Source organism: Carcharhinus amblyrhynchos, chromosome 2 (assembly GCF_965287045.1).
Source record: "Carcharhinus amblyrhynchos chromosome 2, sCarAmb.v2.hapA, whole genome shotgun sequence".
Taxonomy (NCBI): Eukaryota; Metazoa; Chordata; class Chondrichthyes; order Carcharhiniformes; family Carcharhinidae; genus Carcharhinus; species Carcharhinus amblyrhynchos.
In genome coordinates, this window is record NC_137325.1 from 51,293,243 (window position 1) to 51,311,562 (window position 18,320).

Here is an 18,320-nt window from a genome sequence, read left to right on the forward strand (position 1 = left end):
AAGAGTCAATAGAATGTACTTAGGATGATTGAAGGTTTGAGTGAAAAGGAGCACAGGTCGAGTATAAACTTAGCCTAAGCTACCTATAATCCTAAGTGAATAAAATGGTTAGCAAAGCAAGATGCATCACTGAATAATTAAAAAAGGGAATGTGCAATACATTTCTTTTTGTCATGTTCATCACAAAAATCACAAGGTGAACGATGCCAATAAACAACTAGTGTTCTGCGCTAAAGGTCACGAGGTTCAAAAAAGTGCAATTTTTAGATGTTTGGTTTTTTGGATTTACAATAAATGATACTGAACCTGCAATAAGCTTTTAGTGGGGAAGCAAGTGGAAAGAGTTCAGTGTATCAACTGGATTCAAGCTGAAGATGAAGCAGTAAACCATTCCTTGATCTTCAGCTGAATGCTTCTTGGACTGTGGAGGCTTATGGTCAACGGCTGAAGTGATTCTGGTTTTAACAACTTTTCAGTGTCTGACAGACACTGAGCAAACATTTCAATTCGAACTTTAAGATCCACTGCCCACAATAACCACTCACCAATGGTTCCCATATTCTCCAACAATGGTACAATGGGTTTTTTTCTTCAACTTCCCAAATGTCTTCAATTTCGTGACTTTAATTGTTGTGTAATTGTATGAGAAACAGTACACAGATTGGATATACAAGGATGTTGCCAGGACTGGAAAATCACAACTATGAAAAAGAAATTGGATAAGCTGGGTTGTTCCCCTTGGAACAGATGTTGCTGAGGGAAGATCTGATTGAGATGTACAAAATTGTGATGTTGTGGGGTCTGGATGATATGGATGGGAAAGGCCTATTACCCTTAGCATAGATATCAATGAGACGGTATGGATTCAGTGATCGGCAGAAGAATTCAAAGGGAGTTGAGGAAACATATTTTCACCCAGTTGATGGTAGTGATCTGGAATTCATTGCCTAAAAGGTAGTAAAAGGCATGAAGACACAACTCATACAAAAAATGTGTCTGGATGTGCATATAAAGTGCTGTAACCTGCAGGATTAGAGGCTAAATGTCGGAAAATGGGATTAGGCAGGGTGGCTCATTTTTTGGCTGGTGCAGACATGGGCCAAGTGGCCTCCTTCTGTGCCATAAAGTAAGATTCTAAGAACTGTTTGCTGTGGCAAAGAGATTAAGTAGTCTCACAACACCAGGTTAAAGTGCAATAGGTTTATTTAATAGCACAAGCCACTAGCTTTCAGAGCACTATCCTTTCATCAGGTGAGTGACTGTGTTTACCCCAGTCCACCACTGGCATCTCCACATCATGGCAAATGGATTCAACATGGCCCTTCTTGCAGAAGTGGCACTCTTCATTCTTGGTAAGTCATTCTTCATGCCAGGGCAGCCTTTTCCCACAACAATGCAAACACTGAACAACGGTGCCTGCTGCACTCTTCTTGACTTGTGGTTGAGTATGCTGCAATTTATACAAGTTTTAAACTGGACCAAACCAGCAGCTTTCTTCAGTCTTTTTTTCCACCACGAATAAAAATTTAAATTAAATCTCCCTCTGACTGCAAAATGTCTAATAGTGTTGTAGACCCCACAACAGTGCAATCCCAAATTAATTTGCCTTTCACAATTTTGAGCAGTAATCTATGCCCTCTCCCAGTCTTCAGTTGTGCCTATTGGATTTGGCTCACACTATAATAAAGAGTACAGCAAGGATCAGAGGCTCTGATAACTTCTTCATATGATGCCATCTTCATTTATGTCCTGTCTGTATAACACTGTCTGCACACTGTGGTGTTGAGCAAGTTAGTAACGTGCTCCTTGTAAGTCCTGATGCAGATTTACCAGGTCCAGAACTGCAATGCCAGCTCTGCCACTTCTCAGCTTAACCTTGCCTGCCATGTGTCAAAGCATTGTGATAAAGCTAGAATTTTTTTGTGTCTTCCTTTTACAGTGGGCTTCTCTGGAGTTTGGCTAAAGATTTTCCTGTGCTGTTCTTGTCCTGTAGTAATTTCTACTGCTGTTTTTTCCAGCCACCTGTTGCTCCTTTCGTTGCACTTTTCTGCCATCACCATCTGTCATCACCTTTTGGGTCTCAAGTGTGCGAGTATAATCACCATTCCTTCACTGTCACTGGATCAAAATCTTGGAACTAACTCCTTAACAGCACTGTGGCTGTACCTACACCATAGGGACTGCAGTTCATGAAGACAACTCACTGCCACCTTCTCAAGGACAATTGTGGAGAGGCAATGGCCTAGTATATCGTCACTACACTATTAATCCAGAAACTCAGCTAATGTTCTGAGGACACGGGTTCAAATCCTGTCTCAGTAGATGGTGAAATTTGAATTTAGTAAGAAAAAGATCTGGAATTAAGAATCTACTGTTAGCCATGAAATCATTGCTGATCGTCAGAAAAACCCATCTGGTTCACTAATGTCTTCTACAGAAGGAAATCTGCTGTGCTTACCTGGTCTGGCCTACGTGACTCCAGAGCCACAGCAATATGCCCTCAGGTAACTAGCGATGGGCAATAAATGCTGTTCTAGCCAGCGAGGCCCATGTTCCACAAATGAATAAAAATAAATTATGAATGGGCAAAAAGTGCTGAAATACAGGAAAAGTCCTGTATTTCATTTCAGTAGTAGCCAGGAGCAACTGAATGGGATAAACAGATATACTTTAAGCCTAGAAAGAATAACCGAGCACAAAAATACTCGTCTACAGAACCTATGCAACAATAAAATTCAACAAAACGATTACAATATCAAACTTCCACTTGAAAGCAGCCATCATTTCTCAATTGAAATTAAAGGTGAATCATTTTTAAAAGAGAGACAAGGCTGAGATCAAAAAGGGACCACATAACAACAGAGACATCACTACAAATACATTTCATGTTGGAGTTCTCTAGAAACAATGTAATTCGCTACGGCCATTTGCTTGTGCTATTGGAGCAAGTTTAAATTAACTTGGCAGGAGTGAGGAAATATCAAAGAGAAATATCAAGATGCACAGAAAACTGGAGTATATAGTTTGTAATAGAATAAGAAATAAGTCATTAGGTGGGATCAGAGAAATGGAAAAAGTAACATCTAAATCAGGTTAACATGCGCGTATGTGAAAACACCGTGGTTAATAAAATTGGCAAGTTACAGTCTGGTTGGCATGGAGAAATATGATGTTGTAGTTAAAACAGAGACCTAGTGCAAAGAATGTCAGGACAAAGTGTTAAATATTCCTGGATACAAGGTGTTCAAAAAGATAAGAGAGGAAAAGAAGAGGGAGTGACAGTGCTGATTAAGGAGAGCATAGCTGGATGTTCCAGAGAGATCAAGAATAGAATCCACTTGGCTCAGGCTAAGGAATAAAGAAGCTGCAATTACATTGCTCAGTGTAGACTATGGACCACCCACAAGTAGAAAGAACATAGGCAAACAAATTTGCAAGGAAATCATACAAGAGGTCCAAAGACAAATGGACTTTAATAATCAAATACAGACAGGATAGTATTGCGTAAAAGGCAATGAGGAGCACGAGTTCCTAGAACGTATTCAGGAACACTTTTGACAGCAGTCTGTTTCCAATCCAATGAGAAATGAGGCATTGCTGAATCTGGCTCGAGTGTCAGCAGAACAGATAGGGGATAGTGATCATGAACATAGAAGCTTCAGACAGGAAGTAAAAAAGCAAATAAAAAGAAGCAGAGAGGGCATGAACAGCAACTGCAGTTAACATAAAGGGAAATCCCAAACTCAAATAGTAAAACAAAGGCAAAAGGAAGAATAGGGTCAATCACACTGATCAAAAAACAGACTTGCATATGGAGACTGGGGACTTACCTTGTGTATTAAATACACACTCTGCATCCATCTTTACCAAGGAAGACAAGGTTACCTACCCATAGCTCTAGTCAAAGAAGAGACAATCAATACATTGGAATGATTTAAAATTGATTAAGAGATATTAGATAGGCCATCTGCACTTAAAAGCATCAGGATTGAATGAGGTAAATCCAATGATACGGTGGGAAGTGAGAATGGATATTCCAGAAGCTCTGGCCATCATTTTTCAGTCATCCTTAGATAGAGGGATGTTGCTAGAGAACTGAAAAAATTCAAATATTACACCTTTATTCAAAAAAGGGTGTACAGATAAGCCCTGTGTGACATAACAGCACAAATTGTTCATTAGGGATTTTGCAAACACTATCAGTTTAAGGACAGACATGTGAACACATATACATGGGACAGAAAGCTTGAGGACACCAAAGCTGCAGGGCTATGGGCAGCACGTTCCCAGACTAAGTGCATGAGTAAGGAGTGTTTCCTACTGCGGCGACAGGTAGGAAAACACACCAAACCTTCCAGTCCCGACCTCAATTTTTCATCCGGGTGTTTCATATTGTATTCAGTGGAAGGGCAAGCCTGGATTGCACATAGTCTGCCATCGTGTCCAAGTGTCATATTGAAAAGACCAAATCACTGACCCACCATTGAAGAATGAAGATAGGTCTCCTGGAACTCCTCCAGGACAACAAATCTGGAAGATTCACCTGCAGATCCCATTAATGGATGCAAATGAAATTCATGCCAGCCTCTAGTGGGTTTTCCGATTTGTCATGATGGGCATCAGTGGAAGATCAAGCTGTAAACACATGCCAGCATAGAAAGGTTATGGCACAGGAAAAGGCCATTCAGCCCAGTATGCCTGTGCCAGGCTGATGAAACTAGCTATCCATTCTCATCCCAAGTCCAGCACCCAATTTGTAACTTTGCAGGTTACAGCACTTCAGAGACAGATCCAGGTACCTTTTAAACGAGTTCAGGGTTTCTGCCTCAACCACCATTCAGGCAATGAATTCCAGACACCTATTACCCTCCCAATAAAAAGACATCCTAATAATCCCCCCATTTAATCCTTCAACCAATCACCTTAAATCTGATCCCCCTAGTAACTGACCAATCTGGAAAAAATAAGTTTTTCCTGTGTACTCTATCCAGGCCCTTCATCATTTTGTACACCTCCATCATCAAGTCACACCTCTTCTAAGGGGAAGAGGTAATACTAGAACCAGACTACTAATCCAGAAACACAGCTAATGTTCTGGGATCCTGAGTTCAAATCCTGCCATGCCAGATGGTGGAATTTGAATTCAATAAAAAATAACTAGAATTAAGCAGCTACTGATGACCATGAAACCATTGTCAATTGTCAGAAAACCCCATCTGGTTCACTAATGACCTTTAGGGGAGAAAATCTGCCATCCTTACATGCAGCTTACATGTGACTCCCAAGCCATAGCAATGTGATTGATTCTCAACTGCCCTCTGAACAAGGGCAACAAATTCTGGCCAGTGATGCCCAGGTCCCATGAATGAATTAAATAAAAAAAGGAAAACAACGCAGCCCACCCAATCTTTCCTCAAAGTTGCAATTTTCAAGCACAGGCAACATTTTTGTAAATCTCCTCTGTATTCTCTCCAGAGTGATTTGTCTTTTCTTTAGTGTGATGTCCAGAACTGTACGCAAAACTCCATCTGTGGCCCAACCAATATTTTAAACAATTCCGGCACTACATCCCTGCTTCTGTATTCTTTATCCCAAAGGAAAACATTCCATATGCTGCCTTCACCACCTTATCTACCTGTGCTGCCATCATCAGGGACCTATGCACATGTACTCCAGGGTCCCTCACTACCTCTACCTGCTCAATATCCTCCCATTTACTGGGTATTCCCTTGCTTTATTTAACCTCCCAAAAAACATTACACCAGACTTCTCTGGGTTGAATTCCACTGTCACTTTCCCGACCACTCAACAAACCATCGATATCATTCTGAAGTCCACGGATATCCTCTTCACCATTAACTGCCAATTCACAGCTTGTGTCTCATTTACAAATTTCCCAATCATGCCTCTCACATACAAGTCCAAATCATTAATACATACAACAAACAAGGGTTTCAACACTGGATCTGAGGAATACCACTGCAAACCACTCTCCATTTGCAAAAACATTTGATAATTATCCATTGTTTTCTGTCACTGAGCCAATTTTGGATTTAACTCGCCACATTCCCCAATAACCCGCAGGCATACCTAACTGATCAGTCTGTCATATGGAACTTCACATGTCGACCACAACCCTCATCACTTCCTAAAGAATTCAATTAATTTGGCAGAATTCAGAAGAATGAGGGGGAGTCTTACAGAAACATATAAGATTATGAAGGGAATAGAAAAGATAGATGCATAGAAGTTGTTTCCACCAGCAGGTGAAACTAGAACGAGGAGACATAGCCTCCAAATAAGGGGAAGCAGATTTAGGACTGAGTTGAAGAGGAACTTCTACACCCAAAAGGTTGTGAATCTGTGGAATTCCCTGCCCAGTGAAGCAGTTGAGGCTACCTCATTGAATGTTTTTAAGGCAAAGGTAGATACATTCTTGAACAGTAAAGGAATTAAGGGTTATGATGAGCGGGTGGGTAAGTGGAGCTGAGTCCACAAAAAGATCAGTCATGATCTTATTGAATGGTGGAGCAGGCTCAAGGGACCAGATGGCCTATTCCTGCTCCTAGTTCTTATGTTCTAAGTTAGTAAGACTAACTTCCCCCAATAAAACCGCACTGATTAATGCATGCCTTCTAACACGAGTTTATCCACGGTCTGGCTCTCAGAATTGATTCTAATAATTTACTCACCAATGTCAAACTGACACATGTATAATTATTTGATCTATCCCTTGCACCCTTTCTAAATTATGGTACAAAGTTTACTGACCACCAATCCTCTGATACCTTGCCGGCATCCATCAGGATTGGCAAATGATCCCCAGGGCATCCATTATTACCTCCGACTGCCTTTAACAGTTTGGGGTACAATCCATCCAGCCTTGGTAATTTATCCACCTTAAAGGATGCCAGTCCTTCCCCTTTCATCATACTTATTATAACTAATAAAATCACACTCCACTAACCAGAATATCTGCGTCATCCCTCCCTTTTATACAGAAAGGAGTACATATTAAAAACACTGCCCGCATCATTTGCATCAACACACAAGTTCCTTGTACATTCCTGATGGGATCTCTTAAATATACATTTAAAACCTCTTTGGGCTTCCTTGATTTTATCTGTCAATATTTTTTTCCGTATCCTCTCTTTGCTTTCACCTTTTATTTCACCCCTGTATTTCCTGTACTCCCCTCGGCTTTCAGCTTTCTAATATATTATTTTTATGACTGTTACAAGCTTTCTTTTGCTTCTGAATAATTATATTATAGATTTGGCAGTCTCTACATTTTTCCTTCTGGGAACATGTCTCACTGTGTCCTAAGAATTTTGTTTTTGAATGCCTCCCATTGGTCATTGATTTCCACTTCATCCACTTAACCAGCTTCATTTCCTAAGACCAAATCGCAAATTGCACTCCCTTTCCTGTGCTTGTTACATGCTGGTTGAAGTCCCCTTGAATGCAGTTTTGTGCACTCTGTACCTTTGGCATTCCAGCTCATGTTGGGGTAGCTGAAGTTCCCAACTATTACTGCCCTATTGGTTTTGCATTCAAATTTATGTATCTATTTGCTGTTTAACACGCTCTCAGGATTGGGGGGTCTACAGTCAATTCAGTAGCGTGGCTATCCTTAATTCCAATTCACATGGCCTGATTTGATGATTTATTTAGCATAACATCCCATTACACAATTTTAATTGATTATTTAACCAAAAACAATACACCCCACCTTTTTTGAGCCTCTCTCTATCCTGTCTGAAAACCCTTTTTTTTGCCTCTCTAGCCACATTTCCATTACAGCAATGATATTATGCTGTTGTGTTATCTGTGCCCTCAGCTCATTGGCTTTATTTACTATGTTCCTTGTTTTTAAGGATTTTGTTTAGAAAAACATAGTCTTCCTGGGCTATATACTTTTTAACCTTTGCTTCTTCTGCCTTTCAAAGTCACTCACTAACTTTGTCTCCCACTCCGTGCTCCGACTCTGTCTCAGGCTCCCATCCCTCTGCCAATCTAGCTTAAACCCTCCTCCAAAAACAAAATCTCCTTGAAATGATATTGGTCCAGTTCAGGTGTAGATCCAATCTTCCCCAGAATTGGTCCCAGTGCCCCAGAAATCTGAAGCCCTCTTATTGCACTATCTCCAGCCAAGCTGGTGTATTCTCCTATTTCTATACTCACTAGCACATGGCCTTGGGGATAATCTGGAGGTTGCTATCTTTGAGGTCTTCCTCACTGATCTGTTTCCTAACTCCCTAAACACAACCAGCAAGGCTTTATCCTTTTTCAACCTATATTGGTTGGTACTAATCCACGACCTCTGCCTGTGCATCCACACCAGAAATGTTCTGCAGTCACTCAGTGATATGCATGACTCTTGCAACAGAGATGCAACCAGTTTGTTCCTGGAACTATAGAATCATCCACCACTACTACTCTGGCCTTTTCACCTCCCTCCCTCCACAACTGAGCTACTTTTGGTGCTTCGGTCACGACTCACTGCTCACTCCAGAAGAACCCTCTTCCCTCATTGGTACTCAGAACCCGGTAGAAAGTGGGATGTCTTCAGGAGAATGATACACGACTTGCCTTGCCTGTCTGGTAGCAATCCAGCCACCTTCTACCTGAACTTTTGTAAGCTGCAGGGTGACCATCTCCTGAAGTGTGCTACCCATGTACTTATCATCCTTGCAAATGCACCTCAATGACACCAGCTGCTCTTCAATTTCCAAGATAAGTGCTTGGATTTATGCACTTGGCGGCACTCTCTTCCCATGTTGTTGACCAGGACACAGGTACCATCCTGGAGTCCCCACACGGTGCAGGATGTGCCCTCGACAAGTGTGAGTAGCCCTGCCATGTCTTAAATTATTTATTTACTGCACTAAGATTGGAAGTTAGGTATAAAACAATGAAATGTTAACTAATTTACTTTTAATTCATTTATAGTACACCCCACAACTCCCAATAAAACTGTACAATTACCAATAAACTACCAAGTCTTGAAGTTTAAAGTTTTACTGATTTTTTTCTTATCCAGAGATTTACCAGCTTTTCCTCAAAATAATGAATTAAGCCAGTTTTTGATACAAAATCCCTTGCCCCAAGAATGTACTGACCAATCAACTTATGTTTTCTGAGACATTACAAGTTATTGAATTTCACTGTTTCTTCAATACCAGCAGCTGAGTGGAGTATTTCTCCAGTCCACAGTTACAGATAAATGAAGATCCCACACCTCAGTGTCAATTTAAAGCCTTTCTTCCCCCCATCAGGTTACACCCACATCCACCCTCCTCCACTTCTCTAACCACGATTCCATACTGCAGGTAAACCACATGACACCTCCCTTAAAGAGACAGCACATGCTATCCCTTAAAAGGCATATTACAGTACCCAGTCAGTCTCACATCAGTGATGGAAATCTTCTAGAAATAATGGCTCACCACCATTGCAAGCGAAGAGGGAGAACTTGGCACTTAGCCAAATCGCCATTCACTGCAGCTGGATCAGGTTCTGGTGTGATTCCAGTTAACATTTTGAAAATTAATACTCAAAAGGATTAAGGAAAGCCAGCATGGATTTCTTGAGGAAAAATCACATTCAACTAATTTGCTAGAGCTTTTGAGTTTACAGAGAAAATTGATGAGGGCAATGCTGTTGATGTGATGTACATGAATTTACAAAAGGCATTTGACAGTATTGCACAACAGACTTGTGAGCAAAGTTATAACTCATGGGACAAAAGGAACAGGAGCAACACTGATACAAAATTAGCTGAGTGACAGAAAACGAGGAAAGGCTAATGGATTTTTCTGGCCTGGAGGAAGGATTATTGTGGAGTTGCCCAGAGTCCACATTGAGACCCTTGCTCTTCTTGATAAAATGACTGAGACTTTGGTGTACATGGCAAAATTTTGAAAATCACAGAGGGTATAGAAGCAGAAGGACCTGGGTGTATAATTGCACACAGCCATTGAAGATGCCAGGGCAGGTTTAGAGTGTGGTTCATAAAGCACACAGTATCTCAGGCACTTTTAGCAAGGGTAAAAAGTACAAGAACAGCCTCAGTTGGACTACTGAACCCAGTTCTGGATGCATTGCTTTGGGAGAGATGTGAAGATTTTAAAGAGAATGCAAAAAAGAATGGTTCCTATGAAAATAGATTGGAGAAGTTGGAAATGTTTTCCTTGGAGAAGAGAAGGTTAAGACAGCTGATGGAAATGTTCAAAATCACAAGGGGGTAAAGTCAGAGTAGATAGGGAGAAATTGATCCCACTAGCAAAAGGATCAAGAATGAGAGGTCAAAGATTTGAAACGAGTAAAAGCAGCAACAATAATATGTGAAAAGCTTTTTCATGCACAGGATGGCACAGTGGTTAATACTGCTGCCTCAGAAGAACCAAGAATCCTGGAATCCAGTCCAGCCTTGGGCCACTGTCTGTTTACACTCTGATGTGGGTATGCCGGCATTGGACTGGCGTAAACACAGTAAAAAGTCTGACAACACCAGGTTTTAGTCCAACCTATTTATCTGATAATATACTCACAAGCTTTCGAGGGGACTGCCTCTTCGTCAGGTGAATGGAGAGTTCTGGCCTCAGACACAGCATATAAAGCACAGACAGTTTAGAGATTACTGATTAAAATGCGAATCCTTACACCTAACCTGCTGTTCAAGACCTGAAGTGGCTGATAATGTGAGTGGAAGGAGCACTGATCACAGTTTAAAGAGATGTGTATTGTCTCCAGACAGTACAGTAAGTGAGGTTTTGCAAACCCAGGCAAGTCACGGGGGTTACAGATAGTGCGACATGAACCCAAGATCCCTGTTGAGACCATCCTCATGTGTGCGGAACTTGGCTATCAGTCTCTGTTCAGCGACTCTGCGCTGTCGTGTGTCGTGAAGGCCGCCTTGGAGAATGCTTACCTGAAGGTCAGAGGCTGAATGCCCGTGACCACTGAAGTGTTCGCCAACAGGAAGGGAACAGTCTTGCCTGGTGACTGTCGAGCGATGTTCATTCATCCGTTGTCGTAGCGTCTGCATGGTCTCCCCAATATACCATGCTTCGGGACATCCTTTCTTGCAACGTATCAGGTAGACAATGTTGGCCGAGTTGCAAGAGTATTTACCATGTACCTGGTGGATGGTATTCTCACGTGTGATGATGGTATCCGCGTCGATGATCCAGCATGTCTTGCAGAGGTTGCTGTGACAGAGTTGTGTGGTATTGTGGTCACTGTTCTCCTGAAGGCTGGGTAGTTTGCTGCGAACAATGGTCTGTTTGAGGTTGTGTGGTTGTCTGAAAGCAAGAAGTGGGGGTGTGGGGATAGCCCTGGCAAGATGTTCGTCTTCATCAATGATATGTTGAAGACTCCGGAGAAGATGTCGTAGCTTCTCCGCTCCGGGGAAGTACTGGACGACGAAGGGTACTCTGTCCACTGTGTCCTGTGTTTGCCTTCTGAGGGGATCAGTGCGGTTTTTCGCATTCTCCAAGGCGGCCTTCACGACACACGACAGCGCAGAGTCGCTGAACAGAGACTGATAGCCAAGTTCCGCACACATGAGGATGGTCTCAACAGGGATCTTGGGTTCATGTCGCACTATCTGTAACCCCCGTGACTTGCCTGGGTTTGCAAAACCTCACTTACTGTACTGTCTGGAGACAATACACATCTCTTTAAACTGTGATCAGTGCTCCTTCCACTCACATTATCAGCCACTTCAGGTCTTGAACAGCAGGTTAGGTGTAAGGATTCGCATTTTAATCAGTAATCTCTAAACTGTCTGTGCTTTATATGCTGTGTCTGAGGCCAGAACTCTCCATTCACCTGACGAAGAGGCAGTCCCCTCGAAAGCTTGTGAGTATATCAAATAAATAGGTTGGACTAAAACCTGGTGTTGTCAGACTTTTTACTCAATAAACATCCACATCCTCGGTGATGGAAGTCCAGCACATCTGTACAAGATGCAAGGGTGAAGCATTTGCAACCATCTTCAGCCAGAAGTGCCAAATGCATGACCGATCTCAGCCTCCCCAAGGCTCCCAACATCACAGATTTCGACATTCAGCCAATTTGATTCATGCTGCGTGATTAATAAATATGGCTGAGTACTGATAGTATCCTGTCTGTAATGCTAAGACTTGTGATCCAGAAATAGCTGCTCCCTTGGCCAAGCTATTCACATACAGTTACAAACACTGGAATCTGACAATGTAGAAAACTGCCCAGGTAACTCCTGCCCACAAAAAGCAGGACAAATCCAATCCAGCAATTACCATTCCATCAGTCTACTCTCAACCATAAGCAAAGTGATGGAAAGTACAACCAACAGTACTACCAAATGGTGCTTACATGACAATAGACAGTTCATCAGTCCTCAGTTTGAGTTCCACCATAGTCACTCACCTCATTACAGCATTAGTCCAAACATGGACAAAAGAACCAAACTGAGAGCCCTTGACATCAAGAAGCCCTCACAAAATTGAAGTCAACGGGAATCAGGGGAAAAATTCTCCTCTGGTCAGAGTCTTACCTCGCCCAAAGAAAAATGTTGGAGGTCAATCATCTCAACCCTGACATCACTGCAGGAGTTCCTCAAGGGGACTGTGTCATCAGCCCAATCATCTTCAACTGCTTCAATAATGAGATTCCCTCAGGCAATAATGTCAGAAGAAATTTGCCAAATCAATGTTCTGTATCATTTGCAGCCCTTCAGATATTGAAGCAATCAGCATTTGCAAGCAGCAAGACTAGGATAATAGATCAGCAGAATGAGGTTAGCACTGAGGCCTCAGTGCCAAGTACCTGGGCTCAATTCCAGCCACGGGTGGCTGTCTGTATGGGATTTGCACATTCGTCCCACGTCTGTGTTTCTCCCAGATGCTCTGATTTCCTCCCACAGTCCAAAAGATGTACTGATTAGCTGGACTGGCCATGCTAAATTACGCCTTAGTGTCCCAAGATGCAAAGGTTAGATGGATCAGTCGTTGGAAATGTGTGGAGTTACGTGGAAAGGATCAGGGAGAGGGATTGGGCAGGATATTTGGTCAGTGAGTCGGTGCGGACTAGTCCTTCTGCACTGTAGGGATTCTATGATCAGGCTCAAGCTGTTAAGTGGCAAGTGACACATTTCTGTTACTCAGTTCCAAGCAATGACCAACTGAGAACCTCAACACACCCCTTGATAATTCAATCACATTGCCATGACTGAATCCCTCACCATCAACATTTTGGGCAGCTTACCATTGATCAGAAACTGAAGCACTAGTCAAGGAAATACTGTGGATACAAGAGCAAATCTGGGACTAGAAATTCTGGAACAAGTAACTCAGTTATGTGGTACCATTCAGGAGCGTGATGGAATACTGTCCACTTGCCTGGATGAATGCAAAGTTCAACATCATCCTGGACAAAGCTTGATTGGCATCCCACCCACATTCAATCCTTTTACCACTGGCAATGTGTATCATATACAACATGTACATCAACAATTCACCAAGGCTCCTGTGACAGCAACTTTTAAACCTGCAAAGTCTACACCCTAGAAAGGTAAGGCAGCAGACACAAGGGAGCACCAGCTGCAAACACCCTTCCAAACCACCCACCAGGACTTGGAAATACATAGTCATTTCTTCTCTGAACTGGGTCAAAGTCATCCCTAAGAACATTGTTCACACCACTGGACTGCAGCAGTTAAAGAAAGTGACTCACCATCACCTTCTCAAGAGCAAATAGGAATGGGCAATAATTTCCCATTCCAAGAGAGTATTATAAAAAAAACACACAAGTCTGCTATGTGTTCCCAATTTGAAAGCCTTTTGAAAACTTCAAATATATGCCATATACACATTATCTTTGCCTGTTCTGTTATTCCTTCAAAGAACAATTGGTCAAATGGGACCTTCCTTTGGGAATGCATGCTGTTCATTCTATTTTGTTCTTGGTTTCTAGGTTTTTTTTTTCAGTTACATCTTGAAGTAAGAATTCATTTACTTTGCCTGACAATGCTGATAAGCTAACACAAGAGTTTAGTGGATTAGTTCTGGCATCCATCTATACCTGATGGTAATATATCCTCAAGTTTGATTAGGTTAACTTCCCTCGTCCTGTATATTTTCTGATCTCTTCTAACATCAGGCATACTTTGCACTCTTCCCTGTTAAATACAAAGACAAAGTAACAATTTGTCCATCATTTCCTGTGCATTTAAATTGTGCATTCCTTACTGGAACTCATGTAAATAATTCAATTCCCTGGAGTAGAAGCTGCCAAACGCTACTCACTGTATACCACTTCCAGATTTACCAGCTACCCACCTGCATCTCCACGAGCTTACTGGTTTAATATTTTAATCTCTTTAATCCTCAAGCTTCATAAAACATCTGCAAATTATTATAGAGATGTATAACCTAAACAATGTTTTCATTGTACTAATAGTCATGAATGTGATGGATGAAATTGTTTGTTCAAGCACAGGCACATTATGTTTGGAGTACTAGGTAATATAGTTTCAGTCCAAGTGTTTTTGGCATATCGGGTCCACTCTCCCCACAATCTACTTTACTATCCATCAGTCTCTGTTCCTTTAAATCTCATCAAAATCTACCTTTTTGATTAGGTGTTGTTCATCTTCTACTAATCACTCCCTACATGGCTCAATTCCCTACCGGCTTTCATTTGCCAAGTTTCCAGACATTTAAAAGGTCTCCTGCCATGAGGAAAGTGAAATGGTTTCTCCAGAATCCTGCCATTGCTGATTGGTGTAAAGATGCCAGGAGAAGCCAGCAAGGCTACTTAGCTCCTGGTATCAAGTGACACGGAGCTGAAACTCAGCTGTGAACATCACTGATTTAGGTAAGAAATTCTCAGTGTTCATATCTAAATCTAAAATTACAAAATAAGAAAATTCACACCATTTATATAGGCTGATCAAAACCTAACCATAAAAATGAGTTTTTATAAATCAAAAATTTTAAGGAGCAGAGACTGATGAATTTGCCAGGGAGAATAAGGAAAGTGTGGACCCATTGTGTTGAATGCAACTTGTGACTCAAGATGATATCAGGCAGTTGAGCTCAGCAATCTGAGCAGTTCAACTCCTTGCAAATCCATGTCCAGGCAGGTGCCCAGTGCTTTTGTGAAAATATCAGCTGTACCAATGTATTGTATCAACAGTTCAAGGAAGCTCAAAGCACGGGTATGTATTGCTGATTACCAAATGTCAAAGTCCCCATCCCCCAGAACAAAAACACCCAGCTGTCCCATGCCTTTGGGGAAAAATACAACAAGCAGAGCAAGGATCCACTGGGAAGCACCCTCATAACAACATGTGCACGCACACAGAAAAAATGAATTCAAAACAAGTGACAAAAATGGTTCATTGTTTGCTTTAGATTTTAAATTCAGCATTAGCCTTGTTTTCCCGCACACCCCAATCCCTCATCAGAGGTGCAAACCAGAGTTTATAAGTCCCTATCCTAGAAAGTATTTAGACTCTACTCTCTTAACTTTCAACTAATCTTGTCTCCATCATACTATAGCATTCCTGCATTAACTATGTTAAATGTTTCTCTCTTCCCTCCAACTCAAACTCATCATATATATTGCCACCACGCCAAAAGAAAATTGCAATGACTATTTGTACAACCTCATTTGTTACTACTTCAGACTTCCTGTTTATCCTTTTCAAATTAATTCTCACATCTGCCCAGAACAGCAGTGCCTTGTCCTCCACACCGTTTAGATCAGTCATCACATTGACTTCTTTGTAAAATAACTGCCCCGATTCAACATTTTTTTTAACCACGACTATGCAATAACAACTAATTCCCACAACAGCATGCATCATATAAATTTACAACAGCATTAATGAAGTTGTCCAGAAAGAACCTGGGAGACAATATTTCACTCAGTTACCAAATTTGTTCCAATTTGAAAATTAAAACAATGTTTCCTCAGAGCATGCATACTCAAGATTTGATTCAATTACACTGCAACAAAAAGTCAAGTTTCTACAAGCATCTTTCAGAAGACTATGCATGCTCTTTCGTGTGCTAGTTTGAATAAGAGCAGGGGAACAATCCCAGTATCCTGACTAATAATTATCTCTCAATCAACATCATATAAACAGATTATATGGTCATTATCACAATTCTGTTTGTAGGAGCTTGCTGAGCACAAACCGGCTACCACATTTCCTACACTACATTTCAAAAATAATTAATTGTCTGTGTGCTGGGGATGGGGGTGGGGTGGCTGTTGGTGGTCATGAAAGGCATTATATAAAAACAACTTTCTTCAACATCCAAACAGTAAATAGCACTGAAATATGCCATTATATCATTATGCTACAAGATCAAAAACCATTATCTAACCAAACCAATAACAGTACCAGTCATTTCTCACGTTTCTGTATGTTGCTTTTATAACTTAAGTATTGAGATGTTGATTCGCTTTCACTTGCAATCTACTTTACAAGGCTCTGGGGAGGCGAACAGGAAATAAATCAATTTGCTCCACCATTAGCAGCAAAGCTTTCAGCTGCCTGGGTCCCACTTTCTAGAATGACCTGCCTGAATAATTCCACCTCTCTCTTCCTCTGAAAAGGACATCTGCGTTAATAAGAGAAGGGTTATCTGTTTTTCCATATGACGCACTCTGAGTTGGGAAAGGCTTTCGTCAAAGAAAGAACAAGTTGTTGTTCACACACCGGTATTAAAAACTTTCTTCAAATCATCTCTACGGTGCTCTGGGCCAATACCTGCGGCACGCACTGAATCTCAAAGATAAGAGCATTTAGTGGCCTATCTCGTAAAAGTGAATGGGGTCACGCTGAAAGTTAAAGCGGCACACACAAAGTGGCGCCACATCGTTGTGTTCTGCAGTTAGCTCAGGCGGTGATTAGCAGAGTCACTTGTGGATCATCGCTAAGAAGTCACTTTGCAGCAAAGGCCGTGACTCCACTTAATGAAATGCTCAGCATTGAGGGGATCACCACTCGCCCAGTTCATTCAACTCGCGGTTCCCAAACCATTTCCTTTGAAATAACTGGCAGCAAGCACCATGAAGCTAAACCCACACAACATTGGCATCAGAAAGGGGGTCGCCATAGTTAGAGGGAATTTGCTGCCAAGAGCTAACAGCTCGAATCTGAGAGGTGTTTCTCACCACCACGGCTCCAATTCCGAAGTGATTTAAGCATTATTCGTTCCACTAACAGCTCAGCCTTACATCTCCAACAGGTTCAGACAAGCCTCTTACAGCGCGACCAGCTAAAATAAATCACCTCAGCTTTCACCCCGCAAATTAACTCGAGATTTTCTCTAAACCATCCTTCACTATTAGTCGCGTTTTAAACACCGGAGAGCTACTTTACTACTTAGCATCAGACTGTTTACAATTACTCTGAACGGCAGAAAATATTTCCAAATCCCCCCTTTTGTTTATTATGTCAAAAAGTGATGAAATTGAACTGTGAAGCGGCGAGTCCGTGTCCAAATACTGTTTGGCTCAATTCACTCTTGCCGCGCTGAGGAACAAAAATCATCAAGCGTCTGCATTTTCAAAGTTCTCCCATTTCCACCAAGCTTCATCTTGAGGGGATTATAGCAGATTGTTAAAAAGGGGCAAGAAAGTGCAGTGAAAAGGCGGACTCTGTGAAAGTGGCTGCCCCCTCCCCCCCTCTTACAGCCCCTTTCCTCTACCTGGGATGGCTGTCAGTCAGCCAGCCCAGCCCAGCCCAGCCGGCCCTCCCCTCTCTTCGCCCCTCTTGCCCCCTCCCTTGCCACCGCCGCCGCCCGCCGCCTCCGCACCTGCCTTCACCTCACCACTCACCTTCCAGACCTGGGACTTGCTGCAAAAATCGCACCGGAGATGCAGCTCGCCGGCACCGCAGGGACTGACACAGAAATGGGGTCAACTTCGCTGCACAATGTGTAACACGGACAAAACAAACAAAAAAGGCCAAGAGTTAAAACAGTGAAAGGAAACGTGAAGCAGAAACTCGTGTAAACAGAACTGGAGCCACAAGCGCCCAGCAGCCGCCAGGGCAGCAGCAGCAGCTCAGTGAGTAAGAGAGAGAGAAGAGGAGCCTCAAACCCGCCCTCTACCACAGCATTTCCATGACGCGTCCTTGTCAATCAGCACAGCCAGGAAAATGTGTTTGTTTATTGAAGGCAACTTCATGGTAAAGGTGCTTGAGGATGCTGCCACTTGTTTTTTTATTCGTGGGATGTGAGCAACAACAACATTTATTGGCCTTTGGCACGAAGGTTTTCCCAACTACTCCCCATACCAATGGGCCGATGTGCTAA

The 18,320-nt window shown here is 42.1% G+C and overlaps 1 protein-coding gene across 3 annotated transcripts in view; it reads right to left on the reverse strand.

The window, feature by feature from the left end:
- Positions 1-18,060, reverse strand: part of osbpl3b (oxysterol binding protein-like 3b) — a 189,864-nt gene extending 171,804 nt beyond the window's left edge. For all 3 annotated transcript variants that reach the window (XM_080205471.1, XM_080205481.1, XM_080205461.1), the window contains exon 1: positions 17,842-18,060. The gene's annotated coding sequence lies outside the window, so the exon portion shown is untranslated. The remainder of the gene's footprint in view (positions 1-17,841) is intronic.
- Between the last annotated feature and the right edge of the window lie 260 nt (positions 18,061-18,320).